Here is a 17,311-nt window from a genome sequence, read left to right as displayed (position 1 = left end):
GAAAGCAGAACTGTTTGGTCAAAACTAATACGCATTTTATTTTTTATATTTATTTTTTTAACATATGAAATTTATTGTCAAATTGGTTTCCATACAACACCCAGTGCTCATCTCAAAAGATGCCCTCTTCAATACCCATCACCTACTCTCCCCTCCCTCCCACCACCCCATCAACCCTCAATTTGTTCTCAATTTTTAAGTGTCTCTTATGCTTTGGCTCTCTCCCACTCTAACCTCTTTTTTTTTTTTCCTTCCCCTCCCCCATGGGTTTCTGTTAAGTTTCTCAGGATCCACATAAGAGTGAAAACATATGGTATCTTTCTCTGTATGGCTTATTTCACATAGTATCACACTCTCCAGTTCCATCCACGTTGCTACAAAGGGCCATATTTCATTCTTTCTCATTGCCACGTAGTACTCCATTGTGTATATGAACCACAACTTCTTTATCCATTCATCCATTGATGGACATTTAGGCTCTTTCCACAATTTGGCTATTGTTGAAAGTGCCGCTATAAACATTGGGGTACAAGTGCCCCTATGCATCAGTACTCCTGTATCCCTTGGGTAAATTCCTAGCAGTGCTACTGCGGGGTCATAGGGTAGGTCTATTTTTAATTTTTTGAAGGAACCTCCACACTGTTTTCCAGAGTGGCTGCACCAGTTTGCATTCCCACCAACAGTGCAAGAGGGTTCCCATTTCTCCACATCCTATCCAGCATCTATAGTCTCCTGATTTGTTCATTTTGGCCACTCTGACTGGCATGAGGTGATATCTGAGTGTGGTTTTGATTTGTATTTACCTGATGAGGAACGATGTTGAGCATTTTTTCATGTGCCTGTTGGCCATCTGGATGCCTTCTTTAGAGAAGTGTCTATTCATGTTTTCTGCCCATTTCTTCATTGGATTATTTGTTTTTTGGGTGTGGAGTTTGGTAAGCTCTTTATAGATTTTGGATACTAGCCCTTTGTCCGATGTCATTTGCAAATATCTTTTCCCATTCCGTTGGTTGCCTTTTAGTTTTGTTGATTGTTTCCTTTGCAGTGCAGAAGCTTTTTATCTTCATGAGGTCCCAATAGTTCATTTTTGCTTTTAATTCCCTTGCCTTTGGGGATGTGTCAAGTAAGAAATTGCTGCGGCTGAGGTCAGAGAGGTCTTTTCCTGCTTTCTCCTCTAGGGTTTTGATGGTTTCCTGTCTCACATTCAGGTCCTTTATCCATTTTGAGTTTATTTTTGTGAATGGTGTAAGAAAGTGGTCTTGTTTCATTCATCTGCATGTTGCTGTCCAGTTCTCCCAGCACCATTTGTTAAAGAGACTGTCTTTTTTCCATTGGATATTCTTTCCTGCTTTGTCAAAGATTAGTTGGCCATACTTTTGTGGGTTTAGTTCTGGGGTTTCTATTCTATTCCATTGGTCTATGTGTCTGTTTTTTGTGCCAATACCATGCTGTCTTGATGATGACAGCTTTGTAGTAGAGGCTAAAGTCTGGGATTGTGATGCCTCCTGCTTTGGTCTTCTTCTTCAAAATTACTTTGACTATTCAGGGCTTTTTGTGGTTGCATATGAATTTTAGGATTGCTTGTTCTAGCTTCGAGAAGAATGGTGGTGCAATTTTGATTGGGATTGCATTGAATGTGTAGATAGCTTTGGGTAGTATTCATATTTTAACATTTATTCTTCCAACCCATGAGCACGGAATGTTTTTCCATTTCTTTGTATCTTCTTCAATTTCCTTCATAAGCTTTCTATAATTTTCAGCATACAGATCTTTTACATCTTTGGTTAGATTTATTCCTAGGTATTTTATGCTTCTTGGTGCAATTGTGAATGGGATCAGTTTCTTTATTTGTCTTTCTGTTGCTTCATTATTATGGTATAAGAATGCAACTGATTAAAAAAAAAACAAAAAAAGAATGCAATTGATTTCTGTACATTGATTTTGTATCCTGCAACTTTGCTGAATTCGTGTATCAGTTCTAGCAGACTTTTGGTGGAGTCTATCAGATTTTCCATGTATAATATCATGTCATCCGCAAAAAGTGAAAGCCTGACTTCATCTTTGCCAATTTTGATGCCTTTGATTTCCTTTTGTTGTCTGATTGCTGATGCTAGCACTTCCAACACTATGTTAAACAACAGCGGTGAGAGTGGACATCTCTGTCGTGTTCCTGATCTCAGGGGGAAAGTTCTCAGTTTTTCCCCATTGAGGATGATTTTAGCTGTGGGCTTTTCATAAATGGCTTTTATGATGTTTAAGTATGTTCCTTCTACCCCGACTTTCTCGAGGGTTTTTATTAAGGATGCTGAATTTTGTCAAATGCTTTTTCTGCATCGATTGGCAGGATCATATGGTTATCTTTTCTTTTATTAATGTGATGTATCATGTTGATTGATTTGCGAATGTTGAACCAGCCCTGCAGCCCAGGAATGAATCCCACTTGATCATGGTTAATAATTCTTTTTATAAGCTGTTGAATTCGATTTGCTAGTATCTTATTGAGAATTTTTGTATCCATATTCATCAGGGATATTAGCCTGAAGTTCTCTTTTTTTACTGGGTCTCTGTCTGGTTTAGGAATCAAAGTAATACTGGCTTCATAGAATGAGAGTCTGGAAGTTTTCCTTCCCTTTCTGTTTTTTGGAATAGCTTGAGAAGGATAGGTATTATCTCTGCTTTAAATGTCTGGGAGAATTCCCCAGGGAAGCCATCTGGTCCTGGACTCTTATTTGTTGGGAGATTTTTGATGACTGATTCAATTTCTTCGCTGGTTATGGGTCTGTTCAAGCTTTCTATTTCCTCCACTTTGAGTTTTGAAGTGTGTGGGTGTTTAGGAATTTGTCCATTTCTTCCAGGTTGTCCAGTTTGTTGGCATATAATTTTTCATAGTATTCCCTGATAATTGCTTGTATTTCTGAGGGATTGGTTGTAATAATTCCATTTTCATTCATGATTTTATCTATTTGGGTCATCTCCCTTTTCTTTTTGAGAAGCCTGGCTAGAGGTTTATCAATTTTGTTTATTTTTTCAAAAAACCAACTCTTGGTTTCATTGATCTGCACTACAGTTTCTTTAGATTCTATATTGTTTATTTCTGCTCTGATCTTTATTATTTCTCTTCTTCTGCTGGGTTTGGGGTGTCTTTGCTGCTCTGCTTCTATTTCCTTTAGGTGTGCTGTTAGATTTTGTATTTCGGATTTTTCTTGTTTCTTGAGATAGGCCTGGATTGCAATGTATTTTCCTCTCAGGACTGCCTTCGCTGTGTCCCAAAGCGTTTGGATTGTTGTATTTTCATTTTCGTTTGTTTCCATGTATTTTCTGATTTCTTCTCTAATTGCCTGGTTGACCCATTCATTCTTTAGTAGGGTGTTCTGTAACCTCCATGCTTTTGGAGGTTTTCCAGACTTTTTCCTGTGGTTGATTTCAAGCTTCATAGCATTGTGGTCTGAAAGTATGCATGGTATGATTTCAATTCTTGTAAACTTATGAAGGGCTGTTTTGTGACCCAGTATATGGTCTATCTTGGAGAATGTTCCATGTGCACTCGAGAAGAAAGTATATTCTGTTGCTTTGGGATGCAGAGTTCTAAATATATCTGTCAAGTCCATCTGATCCAATGTCTCATTCAGGGCCCTTGTTTCTTTATTGACCGTGTGTCTAGATGATCTATCCATTTCTGTAAGTGGGGTGTTAAAGTCCCCTGCAATTACCACATTCTTCTCAATAAGGTTGCTTATGTTTATGAGTAATTGTTTTATATATTTGGGCGCTCCGGTATTCGGCGCATAGACATTTATAATTGTTAGCTCTTCCTGATGGGTAGACCCTGTCACTATTATATAATGTCCTTCTTCATCTCTTGTTACAGCCTTTAATTTAAAGTCTAGTTTGTCTGATATAAGTATGGCTACTCCAGCTTTCTTTTGACTTCCAGTAGCATGATAAATAGTTCTCCATCCCCTCAGTTTCAATCTGAAAGTGTCTTCAGATCTAAAATGAGTCTCTTGTAGACAGCAAATAGATGGGTCTTGTTTTTTTATCCATTCTGATACCCTATGTCTTTTGGTTGGCGCATTTAGTCCATTTACATTCAGTGTTATTATAGAAAGATATGGGTTGAGTCATTGTGATGTCTGTAGGTTTCATGCTTGTAGTGATGTCTCTGGTACTTTGTCTCACAGAATCCCCCTCAGAATCTCTTGTAATGCTGGTTTAGTGGTGATGAATTCCTTCAGTGTTTGTTTGGGAAGACCTTTATCTTTCCTTCTATTCTAAATGACAGATTTGCTGGATAGAGGATTCTCAGCTACATATTTTTTCTGTTCATCACATTGAAGATTTCCTGCCATTCCTTTCTGGCCTGCCAAGTTTCAGTACAGAGATCCATCACTAGTCTTATCGGTCTCCCTTTATATGTTAGAGCACGTTTATCCCTAGCTGCTTTCAGAATTTTCTCTTTATCCTTGTATTTTGCCAGTTTCACTATGATATGTCATGCAGAAGATCGATTCAAGTTACATCTGAAGGGAGTTCTCTGTGCCTCTTGGATTTCAATGCCTTTTTCTTTCCCCAGATCAGGGAAGTTCTCAGCTATTATTTCTTCAAGTACACTTTCAGCACCTTTCCCTCTCTCTTCCTCCTCTGGAATACCAATTATGCGTAGATTATTTCTCTTTAGTGCATCACTTAGTTCTCTAATTTTCCCCTCATACTCCTGGATTTTTTTATCTTTTTCTCAGCTTCTTCTTTTTCCATAATTTTATCTTCTAGCTCACCTATTCTCTCCTCTGCCTCTTCAATCCAAGCTGTGGTCGTCTCCATTTTATTTTGCAGCTCATCAATAGCATTTTTTAGCTCCTCCTGGCTGTTCCTTAGTCCCTTGATCTCTGTAGCAATAGATTCTCTCCTGTCCTTTATACTGTTTTCAAGCCCAGCGATTAATTTTATGACTATTATTCTAAATTCACTGTTATATTGTTTAAATCGTTTTTGATCAGTTCGTTAGCTGTTGTTATTTCCTGGACGTTTTTCTGAGGGGAATTCTTCCGTTTCGTCATTTTGGATAGTCCCTGGAGTGGTGCAGGACTGCGGGGCACTTCCCCTGTGCTGTCTTCAATAACTTGCATTGGTGGGCGGGGCTACAGTCAGACCTGATGTCTGCCCCCAGCCCACTGCTGGGGCCACAGTCAGACTGGTGTGTGCCTTCTCTTCCCCTCTCCTAGTGGCGGGATTCACTGTGGGGTGGCGTGGCCCATCTGGGCTACTTGCACACTGCCAGGCTTGTGGTGCTGGGGATCTGGCGTATTAGCTAGGGTGGATCAGCAAGGTGCACAGGGGCGGGAGGGGCAGGCTCAGCTCGCTTTTCCTTTGGAGATCCACTTCAGGAGGGGCCCTGCGGCATGGGGATGGAGTCAGACCCGCTGGAGGGTTGGATCCGAAGAAGCACAGCATTTTGGTGTTTGCGTGGTGCAAGCAAGTTCTCTGACAGGAATTGGTTCGCTTTGGGATTTTGGCTGGGGGATGGGTGAGGGAGATGGCGCTGGCGAGTGCCTTTGTTCCCCGCCAAGCTGCACTCTGTTATCCGGGGCTCAAAAACTCTCCCTCCCGTTGTACTCCAGCCTTCCCGCTCTCCAAGCAGAGCTGTTAACTTCTAACCTTCCAGATGTTAAGTCCCGCTTGCTGAACCAACACACTCCATCCGGCCCTTCCGCTTTTGCAAGCCAGACTCGGGGCCTCTGCTTGGCCGGCGGGCTGCCCCTCAGCCCGGGCTCCCTCCCGCCAGTCCGTGTAGCGCGCACCGCCTCGCCGCCCTTCCTACCCTCTTCCATGGGCCTGTCGTCTACGCTTGGCTCTGGAGAATCCATTCTGCTAGTCTTCTGGCGGTTTTCTAGGTTATTTAGGCAGGTGTGGGTGGAATCTAAGTGATCCGCAGGACGCAGTGAGCCCAGAGTCCTCCTACGCCGTCATTTTCCCCCTCTTGTCCCTAATACGTGTTTTAAATATTTATAGGTAGTTCCAATCGGTCTCTTTCAAAGAGACTACATCAATTTATACTCTCCCAATCTTACCAATTATTAATCATTTTCATTTCTATCAATCTGACATATGAAAAATGATATATTTTAATCTACAGTTCCTTGATTAGTGAGGGCAAACAAACTTTTCCATTCTTCCACTATTTGTGGTTTAACAAAATATAGACCATGGCTACATTATGTTTAACACACATTACAGTTTTAATTTTTTTTTATTTGCCACTATTTAATAATTGGGAGCTCCACTACAATCCAGACCTCTACTTCTCATTTAAAAAATAAAAAAAATTTGCTACCACTGGGTCAAAAATCAACTAGTGTTGAGTAGAAGCTATGCCCTCCAAGTACTCTCCAACCCAGCCACCTCATATATTCTCCCTACTGTGTTCCCTCATTTATGTTACCTGCCTGGTTTCCTGCAGGAATTTAAGTTTAGGACCCGATCTCTATGCAGTTATTTGGTTATATACTAGTTATCAGGATTCTTTGTATGAAGGATATTAATACCTTTTCTTACATATTTATGTCATAACTATTTCCTCTCTGTGGACAGCCTTTAACTTAATCACAGCATTCATAAATATATATAAAATCCTAAAAGTCTACAACACCCATCAAATGACAACAATATTTATCCTTGGGGGTTAGGATGGTTTTCAATCTCTGTATTATTTTTTAAATGCATAAAATAAGCATTGATTCCTCTTATAATCAGGGAAGGAAAAAAAACTATTTTCCTTTTTTTTTCTTAATGTTTATTCATTTTTGAGAGAGAGTGAATGCAGGGGAGGGGGCAGAGAGATAAGGAGACAGAGAATTCCAAGCAGGCTCTGCACCGTCAGCACAGAGCCCGATGCAGGGCTTGAACCCATGAACCATGAGATCATGACTTGAGCTGAAGTCAGAAGCTTACCTGACTGAGCCACGCAGGCACCGCCCCCCAAAAAGCTATTTTCATTTTGAAACAGAAAAATTCTAACAGTGATAGTTTGGTTATGTTGACTTTAAACTGACAAAGGATAAAGCTAATTAAAAAATTACTTATTAAAGAAGACAATGTATAATACAAGAGGAGCTCACCATAATAATCAAAGCTCATAAATCTTAATCCAAGATAACCCACCTATGAAGAACTAATATATCCAGCACTTCAGATTTGAATTATAATTACAATTTGTTTTTACAAAAGCTAGTCAAAAGACCATGGACTGATCTGATTCACACTGAAATTATAAACAAAGTTTTTGGATACCTGGTGCTTCAGAAAAAATTTTTTTTCCTCCAACTATAAATACAAAAACTTTATTTTCATTCAGACATTTAATACATACTAAGTAGCATGCACTGTGCAAGATGCGAAGTATGCAACAAGGTGGCATGGTACTTGCCTGTAAGCTTACAAACCAGTGGAAAAGGCAAGAACACAATGTGGTAAGAGGTGCTGAAGCACAAAGAGAAAGCACTTAAAAACCAGTGTTGGAGCTTAGAGAAATAAGGAAAGGTTTTTTTTTTTTTTTAATTAATTTCTTTTGAGAGAGAGCACAAACGAGTAGGGGCAGAGAGAAAGGGAGAAAGACAATCCCAAGCAGGATCCATCTTGTCAGTGCAGAGCTCAAAGAGAGGGGCTCAAACTCACAAACCCACAAATGTAATATCATGACGTGAGTCGAAACCTAGTACATGTCCGACTAAGCCACCCAGTCGCCATAAGGAAAAGCTTCTTAAACAGATAACATCTAAGGAGAAACCAACTAAGAAGGGTGGAAGGGGACTAGGAATCTTGCAGTCACCCTGACTCCTCTCAGCTCAACTCTCACTCACATCCTAACAATCACCAACTCCTATCTATCCATTGTAAAATGTCTGACTCTTCAACTTCTCTTCATTCTCACTGCCACTACCCTGCTCCAGGGCATACTAAATTCTCTCCTCTAACATCTCCGTAACTGATCTCACCACATCCACACCACCCCCATCCTGCTCCTAACCAAATCACTACACTGTAATTACAGTCATCTTTCAAATACTCATCTAATCAGGTTACTGTCCAACTTAAAACACTTGGGGAATAGTGGATGACCCCCACAAACCTAACCTTCAGGATAAAATCCAAAATTCTTACCAAGCCTTTCAAGACCTGGCCCCTGCTACAACTCCAGTATTTCCCACCTTGCATTTAGGTCACATGAACTTCTTTCAGATCCCATATCAGGTCCTGCTACCTCCTGTCCCCAGGACTTGTATGCAAGCGATTATTTCCTCCTGTCAGAAACACAGGTTTACAGTTCACTGAGCTAAGTCTCCTGTAGTCTACAGATTTCAGCTCAGAGGTCAGGGAAGACTTTTGTGATCACTCAAAAGCCTTTCTGAATAGACCGCCCTCCAAGCTCCCACTTAAACTTCCCATCAGGACATTTATCACACTTTATAAGTGCCAGGTTAGTTGTCTTGACTCTCTCATTTAAAGTGGGAAAATAGGGATACCTTTGCCTTTTTCACAGTCATGTCCTAGTACGGTACTTAGAAACCATACTTATCATACATAGCAGTTATATTTACTGAAATAATTATAAATATTTGTTAACTTAGCTTTATCTCCCCTAGTAGACAGTAGGCACCTTACACAAAGAAGCAATTTTTACTCAACAAAGCAATAACCTCAAAGATACCATGAACTTTTTATTAAGTACACAGTAAGTGCTCAGTGAACACTTGTTGAATAAAGACAGTCAACCAATAAGGACAAAAACCTTGTCCCATGCATAGTTTCCCTATACTTTACTTAAAATTAACTCTAAGTCACTCAGATTTTGATATGGATACCTAAAAATGACAAGATTTCAATTGTATTTTCCCTTGTTTATAAAGATCTGAAGTGCTCTTTATTCTTTTAAGTAGTTTAAAGGACAAAAATAAAACGTTTCCCCCTCCGAATCACATAAACCTATATATTTTTTGTAGTTCAAAAGTGTAAAAAAGGAATCTTGAAAACTAGAAGACCCAAAACTGAAAAAGCACCCAAAATTAACATGCTCAAAGGAATGTTATTGTTCAGACAGAAATGGAAAAAATACATTAAATTAAGTAGCATGAATGAACCAGAGGTAAAGGTAGTTTTCATGGAGGCTAATAAGTCTGTGACAAAATACAACACTCTAGCCCATGCTAATTAGAATTATGTCAAGACTACAGAACTTCTAGCACCTTCAAATTCATTCATTCAACTTTTTTTCCTTTTGCTGAGGAGGCAAGATGAAAACTGTTTGGACTGGCAGGGAGAGATAGGGCTAATTTATATAAATACATGAGAGTTTTTAGGAAAATCTGCATTTTTTTTTTCTTATGGAAAAGCCTAAGATTATGAAATTCTGATTCTGTGCAAAGTTTTAAGCAAAGAACTGAAAATTCCTATTTATCCAACCCACAACATAAGCCATAATTGGAATTACAGCTCTCTGGGACAACACTTCGACTCACCAGATAGAAAAACTGCAGGATCCTCCAACAAAGCCTCAAAATAAAAGGCAGGGGTGGGGCAGGAGGGATTTAAATGTCTCAATGGAAGTAAGATATAATGGTAAACATCAAATATCTTGATCATTCTCTGAAAATTCTTATGCCACCCAAACAACTCTCCCCAAAAGACTGACCTGTCAATGTTTGCTTAAACTGCTTTTTCTACCAAGAAACTCAAAACATGTCACACAAAACCTAAGTATTCCCAAAATATGTTACTTTTCATTTACTATGCACCAACAGACAATAAAGAAAAAGATGATTACCTAAATATCAGTGTAAAACAACAAAGAAAAAATGTAACTGCTATCTTAGTTTATATGCACTAAGATGAATATTATATTCAATATTTTCAACTTAAAAAACAAATGCTTTTCAGCACTTGTAAGCTAAAATTAAGTTAACTATATCTAAATGCTTCATCTTTATATGTATAAACCCACGTATTCCTTCACTAGGTGTTATCTGATTACAAATCCTTTCTATTACTCATTCTATAAATTATTCACCAGAAACAGTCAGAAAACATGTAAACAAATATAATGTTATACACAGCAACATTAGAAGCTATGTGGCCTCCAGGTAGGTATCTTACATTTAAGAATCAGTATTTGTCAAGTTGCCATTATTAGGGATGCCTGGCTGGCTTAGTTGGTAGGGCATTCAACTCCATCTCAGGGTCAATGAGTTTGTCAAGCCCCAACTGGGTGTGGAACCTACTTAAAAAAATATGTATAATAGGGGCACCTAGGTGCCTCAGTCACTTAAGCATCCAACTTCTGCTTGGTTCATGATCTCACAGTTTGTGTGTGAGTATGGGTCCACATCGAGCTCTCTACTGTCAGACCAGAGCCTGCTTCGGATACTCTGTTTCCCCCTCTCTCGTCCCCTACCCCACTCTTTCATGCGCTTTCTCTCAAAAACTAAACAAACATTTAAAAAATAAATAAATAACATTATAAAGCAAATATCCTTTCTCACATTTATATAGTCCATTTTTGACACTATTTAGATGAAGACCAGATGCTCAACTAACCATTTTATTTATCTACCTGTCCTGGTAGTTAAAATAGGATTTGCAGAATGCATTTTGGGCTTCAAAAATATAATCTCATTATCTCTGTATTATATTTGTCAAAAATATCCCAAAACAAAAAGATTTGTCAAACAAGATCAAAAGAAATATACTGAGCAGCCAAGTCCAGTTTAACTTAAGGTTAATAAAGAATTTCTCTCATCAGAACCATCCAAAATATTCAAAGGCAGCCCTTGCTTACATTTTTGAATATACATAAAAGGACATTATTTTTGTAAGTTAACACATTAAACCCAACCAATTCCCAGCTGGTGTGTACTATCTACCATCTTGTGACTATAATCCCAAAATTATTCTCACATACTTTACACAAGTTTTGACATTAAAAATTCTTACACCACAAAGATGTAAATCATTTAGTAATTTGCAGGTAGCGATAGGATATTTAAATCATGCCAGAAAGAAAACACATTATTTGGCAATAGTTAATTTTAATTACCCTTGAAAGCAATGCAATTATTATCAAATTGTTAATTATAAAAACTGGACAATGGTATAATCAGGAAAGAGAGGAGCTAATTAACAAATTATTTTTAGCACATGAATCTACCTACCATTTGTGGATTATCAATTTTCAAAGAATGTGAACATAATAAAGTATAGCAAAACTTCAATTTTATTATTTTCAACTTTCTTTGATGAAACAGAAATCTTCAAGATCTTGCCACAGGATCATGATTATCAATTATTACACACACACACGCGCGAGAATGTCAGATAAAATGGAGTTTCAGTAGAGAGAAGCGAGTAAGTTCATTATATTTTTGTATATAATTAGTTATGCATTAAGGCATTACTGACAGAGCTAACTCTGCAAGAATTACATAGGTGACTTTAAAAGAAACTTATTCTTTCCTTTTCTGTATCATAAAAATCTTTAAAACTGAAACATTTTAACTCTAATATACACCTGCATATTACAATTCCTGCTGATCAACTCAGTCCCTTTAACAAAATAAGATGGCAAAGAAATGTTTTACCAAACGCCTTTAGGACCATACTTTCCTGAACAATGAATAAGAACTAGTAGATTTCATTCTTTACAGGCAGGTGCTAATCACTTTCAGTGTCTGGTTCTCACAGGCTGACAAAATGCCGCAATCTTTCCGTTGCACAACATTCTGGGGGAAATGTTTAGGATTATTTCCACTGAAATTTTTAAGCCCTGTACACAAGCATCATGGAAATGTTTAAATCAGAGCTATCAAACCTAAATAAAAATTTTAATTCAACTTTTGTTTTAAAAATAGTGACCCCATTTTTTAAAAAGTCATTTTTCTCAAGCCTGAAAACAATTCTTGCTGTTCCTGCCTTTTTTGCAGCGTAAAACATCACCACCTGATGTATGTCATTCAATCACTAATTAGCACTATATTTGATCATCGTTAGCTCCTTAGTACTCAACAAAAAACCTGACAGCCTCACATGTTTTGGAGACTTCAATACAATTTGTTCTTGTCCCAAATACTCATGTTCTGTGTGTACTACTAGAAGCCATTATATAACAGGGGGTGGGGAAAATTAAAAAATACTGCAGCACTACAAGCCATTTAGCATGCTGAGTTCTCACAGTTGCTTAGTGGGTGTTCTGAAACTAGGCCATATTTCTAGTATTAAGAATTTCAAATCACTACTTCCAGATACAGAAATAAATGTCTTCAAGATTAAATCATAAACCTTACTATTTTCAGCTGCCTAGTATATAAGTATCCTATTTCTATGAGTTTAAAATGGTAATTAACACATGGTAGATAAACCAACATTTGTTTTAGTAACAAGAAATAACTAGCTTTTCTACCTATCCTTATAAAGTCCTAGAATGCAACAGATTACAATATTAAGATAAAGTGCAGTATATCTGAACAAGAACTAAAGCCCTTAGGTGAAATTTTGAATACTTTATCCCAGAAGATATATAAAATAAAACTGAATTAAATACAATCTATTTCAGGTCACCCAATCTGTTAGATTCCACATACTTCTAGCAAAGAAATAATTATAACCCCCAACCTAATTTTTCCAGTCCAGGTTGCCAAGAAACAATACATACATACATACATACATACATAGATAGATCTTACTCTCTTTAACAAAAGTTGCAGAAATATTTATGTCATTTTGTCACATCACTGCAACAGGTAGGTTTTTATTCAAAACTAATTAACAAAAACATGCTACCCAATTTTACATATTTCATAGCTAAGCTAACAAAGAAAGATGGTCAGTATAAAAACTACATCTACAAATTGTAAGGCAATAATACTATACTGCAGTGATTCAGTATTTTCAGATAATTATTTGTTTCAACTTATTATTCAGTACTTATGGTGCCTACTATGTTTTCCCCTCATTAAGCAAATATTTCCAACAAAAGCTTGACACTGAAATTTTTAATTACATCATTTTAGATATAAAACTTTTCCCAAATACAACACATGGTCCTGTGTAATTTTTTTTTTTTCATTTTGAGAGAGAGAGCACAAGCAAGGGAGGGACAGAGAAAGAGGGAGAGAGAATGGCTCCACACTGTCAATGAAGAGCCCAACGTGGCGCTTGAACCCACAAACCATGAGATTACAACCTGAGCCGAAATCAAGAGTCAGATGCTTAACTGACTGAGCCACCCAGGTGCCCCTGTCCTGTGTTTTAACAAAATTTACTAACAGCAATTAATTTCTTCTTCTATCAGCATTACTGCTATACTGTTCCACATATAAAACAAATGGGGTCTTGAAAGATCTAAATATGTTTATCACAAGATGAAGTTGCCTTAAACTGTTATATAAAAAAAATGTCTTGTATCTGATTTTTAAGTGTCTTCCCCTCTGCTCTTATTTTCAACTCTTATGGCCTCTAGGAGATATCCCAGTCCTATTTACATTTGGTTACTAAACTTTCTTAATTGTACATTGAGTAAAAAAGCCTTCAATTAAGGCCTGAGGAAATCTAAGAGCAGAAAATATGTTGAAGAACAGAAGACTATGACATCTCTGTGTCCTTTTTAGTGGTCTGTTTTGGGGCTCAATACTTAGTTTCAGTAATTTTTTTTTTATTAGGAGCCTACAAAGTTATACACTGTACATATACTACAGAAATGGTAGTAAAGAAGCCAGACATACCTGATGCTATCATGAAACTTACAGTCTGCAAAAAAGACAGATATTACACACATCATCACAAAATATTAAAAGAAAAAAAGAGGAAGTGCAGGTGTTAAGGGACCCTAGAACAGCAGAACCTAAGGATCAAAGACGACCTCCCAAACGACATGATATTGAGGCCAGAAGGGGGATTAGGTTCACCAGGTAAAGAATGTTTGGGGTTGTATCCAAGGAGATGATACCAGAAAGTTTTAGTTTCCTAATAAATAACCTTGAGATAAATGTGAGGATATAAAATTTATACTGTAATTGCTAAAATGTGAAAATTTTACAAAGGAATTTCTCAAGTCTGAATAATGAAAATAACTGGAGGGGTTCCTGGGTGGCTCAGTTGGGTTAAGCATCTGACTTCGGCTCAGGTCAAGATCTCAAGGTTCGTGAGTTCAAGTTCCAGATCAGGCTCTCCAGTGACAGCATGGAGCCTGCTTCAGATTCTGTCTCTCTCTCTCTCTGCTCCCCATTCCCACAAACTCATGCTCTCTGTCTCTCTTAAAAATAAATAAGACAAAACAAAACAAAAAACACAAGTGGAAGGATCAAAAGCAACAACAAAAAACAGTATGAGAATGTTTTAAAATGAGAAACTATGGCACTCTGGAGGGAACAGAGTTTGGAATGGCAAAAAAAAAAAAAAAAAAAAAAGCCCTCAAAGGAGTATTAAATCATACTATAGGAAAAATTATTAATATTCAAGTTCAGAGAATTCTTAATTCAAATAAGCCATACAAAGACTTCTACCAGGACATAACTGCTGATTATACAGTCTGACTTACCTAAAGGAAAGAGTGGCACTTTGAAATAAGTATGGAAGAAAATGACTTTTAATGTTTTCAGAAGAGTCCATTTTATTTTTTTAAGTTTATTTACTTCTGTAATCTCTGTACCCAACGTGGGGCTCGAACTCACAACCCTGAGATCAAAACTCATATGCTCTTCCAACTGAGCCAGCCAGGCTCCCCCAGAAGAATAACTTTAAATGCACAGTAGAAACTTACCATGAGTTCTAAGAAGGCTCATAAATATTACTTTTAACATGATGCATAAATGCTGAGAAAAGATACTTAAATGTGATTCTGAAACACAACTATTCAAGTTCTAAACCTGGGAGATTATTCCACATCAGGCTGATATGTTCTTCCTGTATTTAATTAAAATATTAATGAAAAGTACTTAGTTAAAAGTTTTAAATAATAATTTGAAGCAGATCCCTAACATTCATGCAGATCCACAGTCCAAGGCCCAAACTAAATTAGGAACACAAGAAATAACAATCTCTAAAAGTACAGGCTTTAATGAATGCCTACTCGATCACCTAAAATACTAGGTCTTACATAGAATCCAAATTGTTATTCACCTGCAATTCTCCAAATGGACCTTACCATCTCTAACATCTACGCTTTTCTATCCACTACCTATCCTACTTAGCCCTCAAGAGTTAAGTTCAAGTCCTATCTTCCAGCAAGCATTGCTGGTTACACATGCATTCTGTGCCTTAACTCAGCTCAGTTCTCCAGCATATACCGCTATCAAAGCACTTGTCACATTGTAAAGCAATTAACTACTGACTTGTACAGTTCATACAACAAACTGTGAACTTACTAAAAGCAGGAAACATAGTATATTTAACTATGTATCCTCAGAGTCTGGGACATACATGGCACTCATTAGAAAGTCTATGACATTATGAATATTAAGCTCATAGTAAGAAATATTTATAGAACAAAATTTTAAAGTTAAAGACTATTTACAAAACTGTGAAAGTCCCTGAAAGCAGGAAGGAGTGTTATACAACACAAAACCTGAAACTCAGAAAGTGCAAATTTAACTGATAATATCTAGAATTTGGAGTTAATCTCATCAGTGTCAAAACAGGTAATTTCCACTTTACCTCCAAAATATTTGAAAAACCAAAAGAAAAAAAGATTTATCTTTGTAAGTTGTGAAATTAATTAATTAAAATTGTAGGATTTACAAATAGTATTTGAGGGCAAATAAAGTGCTTAAACCGTGAGCGCTCACCATGCTATAAACATTAGAAGACAGGCCAAAATACTTCATAAAAAGTCTTTCAGGTTCATTTCACATAGGGACCAATTACACTCACTTTTAAGGTCTCCTTTAATGTTTTAACTTCAAGCAGTATGTTCATTCTTTCCGATAAAAGAACCCTTACCTTTTACAGCATGAACTACTTTTTGCAATCAGTTCTGATCTTTAAAGAAGAGGAATGAGATTTATCATGTGAAATCTAATTAGTTCTTTTAAATCTTGATAATGCAAACTTCATACTTTCGGAGAAAGCACATGTTACCAACATTTCAAAAGCTAAAGAGCTCTTTGTAATTAGAATATTCTTTTCATGTGTTAGAACTTTGATTTGCAGAATTATGTACTAAAAAAGTTGGGAACCAGGGGAAAATACCAAAGAATGAAAGTTTGTTTACCTCAAAAATAATGCACTTACATATTTTAGAACATAAATCAGCTTTTCCCACTTATGTGTGTTCCTTTCAACCTGCACTGACTGCAATTACATTTCAGAACACTCTATAAAAAGTTCAAGCATTCCACAGGTCACCTTGTGACTTAGAAATTTTTCAGATTTTAAAAGTCCATGTAAACAAGAGAGCTACAAAATTACAAAATTACAAAATTTTAACTGTTATATTATCGGAGAAAAAACGTTCAGAAAGATTTATATGGCATCACTTTGACGTGGTATAACCAGTAAATAAAACAAAATTCAGAAGACAGGGATAGCAATTTTTAATAATTTAGTCTATGAAAGATTTAGCTTTAAATTATAATATGCCAATGCATAATATATAATGCATGAAGTGTAAGTCAAACAATAAGCAAAAACAGAAACTAATATTTGCAGTACTAATTTCTCAAGCACCATGTGAAAATACTTAATGTATCCTTCTGCTAAATTACAGCTAATTTCTATCTAATTTATCTACAACAAAATATTTATCAATTCCCTATTAGTCTTATTAGGAAAAGTCAAAGTGTTTATTCTATATCTAAATTTCCTCTCCTGATACTTTATAAACTAATTCAAGAACACTTCCACCTAGGCCAAAATATAAATCTCAGAACTCACTGAAGGATTTGTAGGTCAACCTGTTTGGTGGTTTTACTGTGTTGTTTTGTTTTGTTTTGTTTTTTGGTGGGGTGGGGGGGGAGGAATAGCTGGTCTTGTTTTGGTTTTTTTGGTTATAAGCACAGATTTTATGTTTTCATACATGAATAGTACATAAATGATACATGAATATAATAAACTGAATTCTAAAGATATATTCTTTCAACCTCCAAAAAATATTCATCCTTTTATCTGCAAATACAGGTTCAGGTATATTTTACATCAAAACCATAACAGTTCATTTTTATATTTAAATATCTTACTAGAAAAAATCTATAAATTGTTTAAAGAACACAAATTTACAGAAATATTAAATTACACAACAAATATTGATAATCCAGCATATTTTCAAAACAAG

At 36.6% G+C, this 17,311-nt stretch overlaps 1 protein-coding gene across 3 annotated transcripts in view; it reads right to left on the bottom strand.

The window, feature by feature from the left end:
• SHOC2 (SHOC2 leucine rich repeat scaffold protein) overlaps positions 1–17,311 on the bottom strand; it is a 110,294-nt gene that overhangs the window by 89,683 nt on the left and 3,300 nt on the right. The window contains exon 2 of one of the 3 annotated variants that reach the window (XM_040486419.1): positions 8,205–8,297. The exons of the other annotated variants lie outside the window; for them this stretch is intronic. The gene's annotated coding sequence lies outside the window, so the exon portion shown is untranslated. The remainder of the gene's footprint in view (positions 1–8,204; positions 8,298–17,311) is intronic. 3 annotated transcript variants of the gene reach the window in all.

The sequence above is a fragment of the Herpailurus yagouaroundi genome, unplaced genomic scaffold (genome assembly GCF_014898765.1).
Source record: "Herpailurus yagouaroundi ecotype Mexico unplaced genomic scaffold, PumYag 163, whole genome shotgun sequence".
In the NCBI taxonomy this organism is placed as follows: Eukaryota; Metazoa; Chordata; class Mammalia; order Carnivora; family Felidae; genus Herpailurus; species Herpailurus yagouaroundi.
This window is presented reverse-complemented; position numbering and strand designations above follow the sequence as displayed.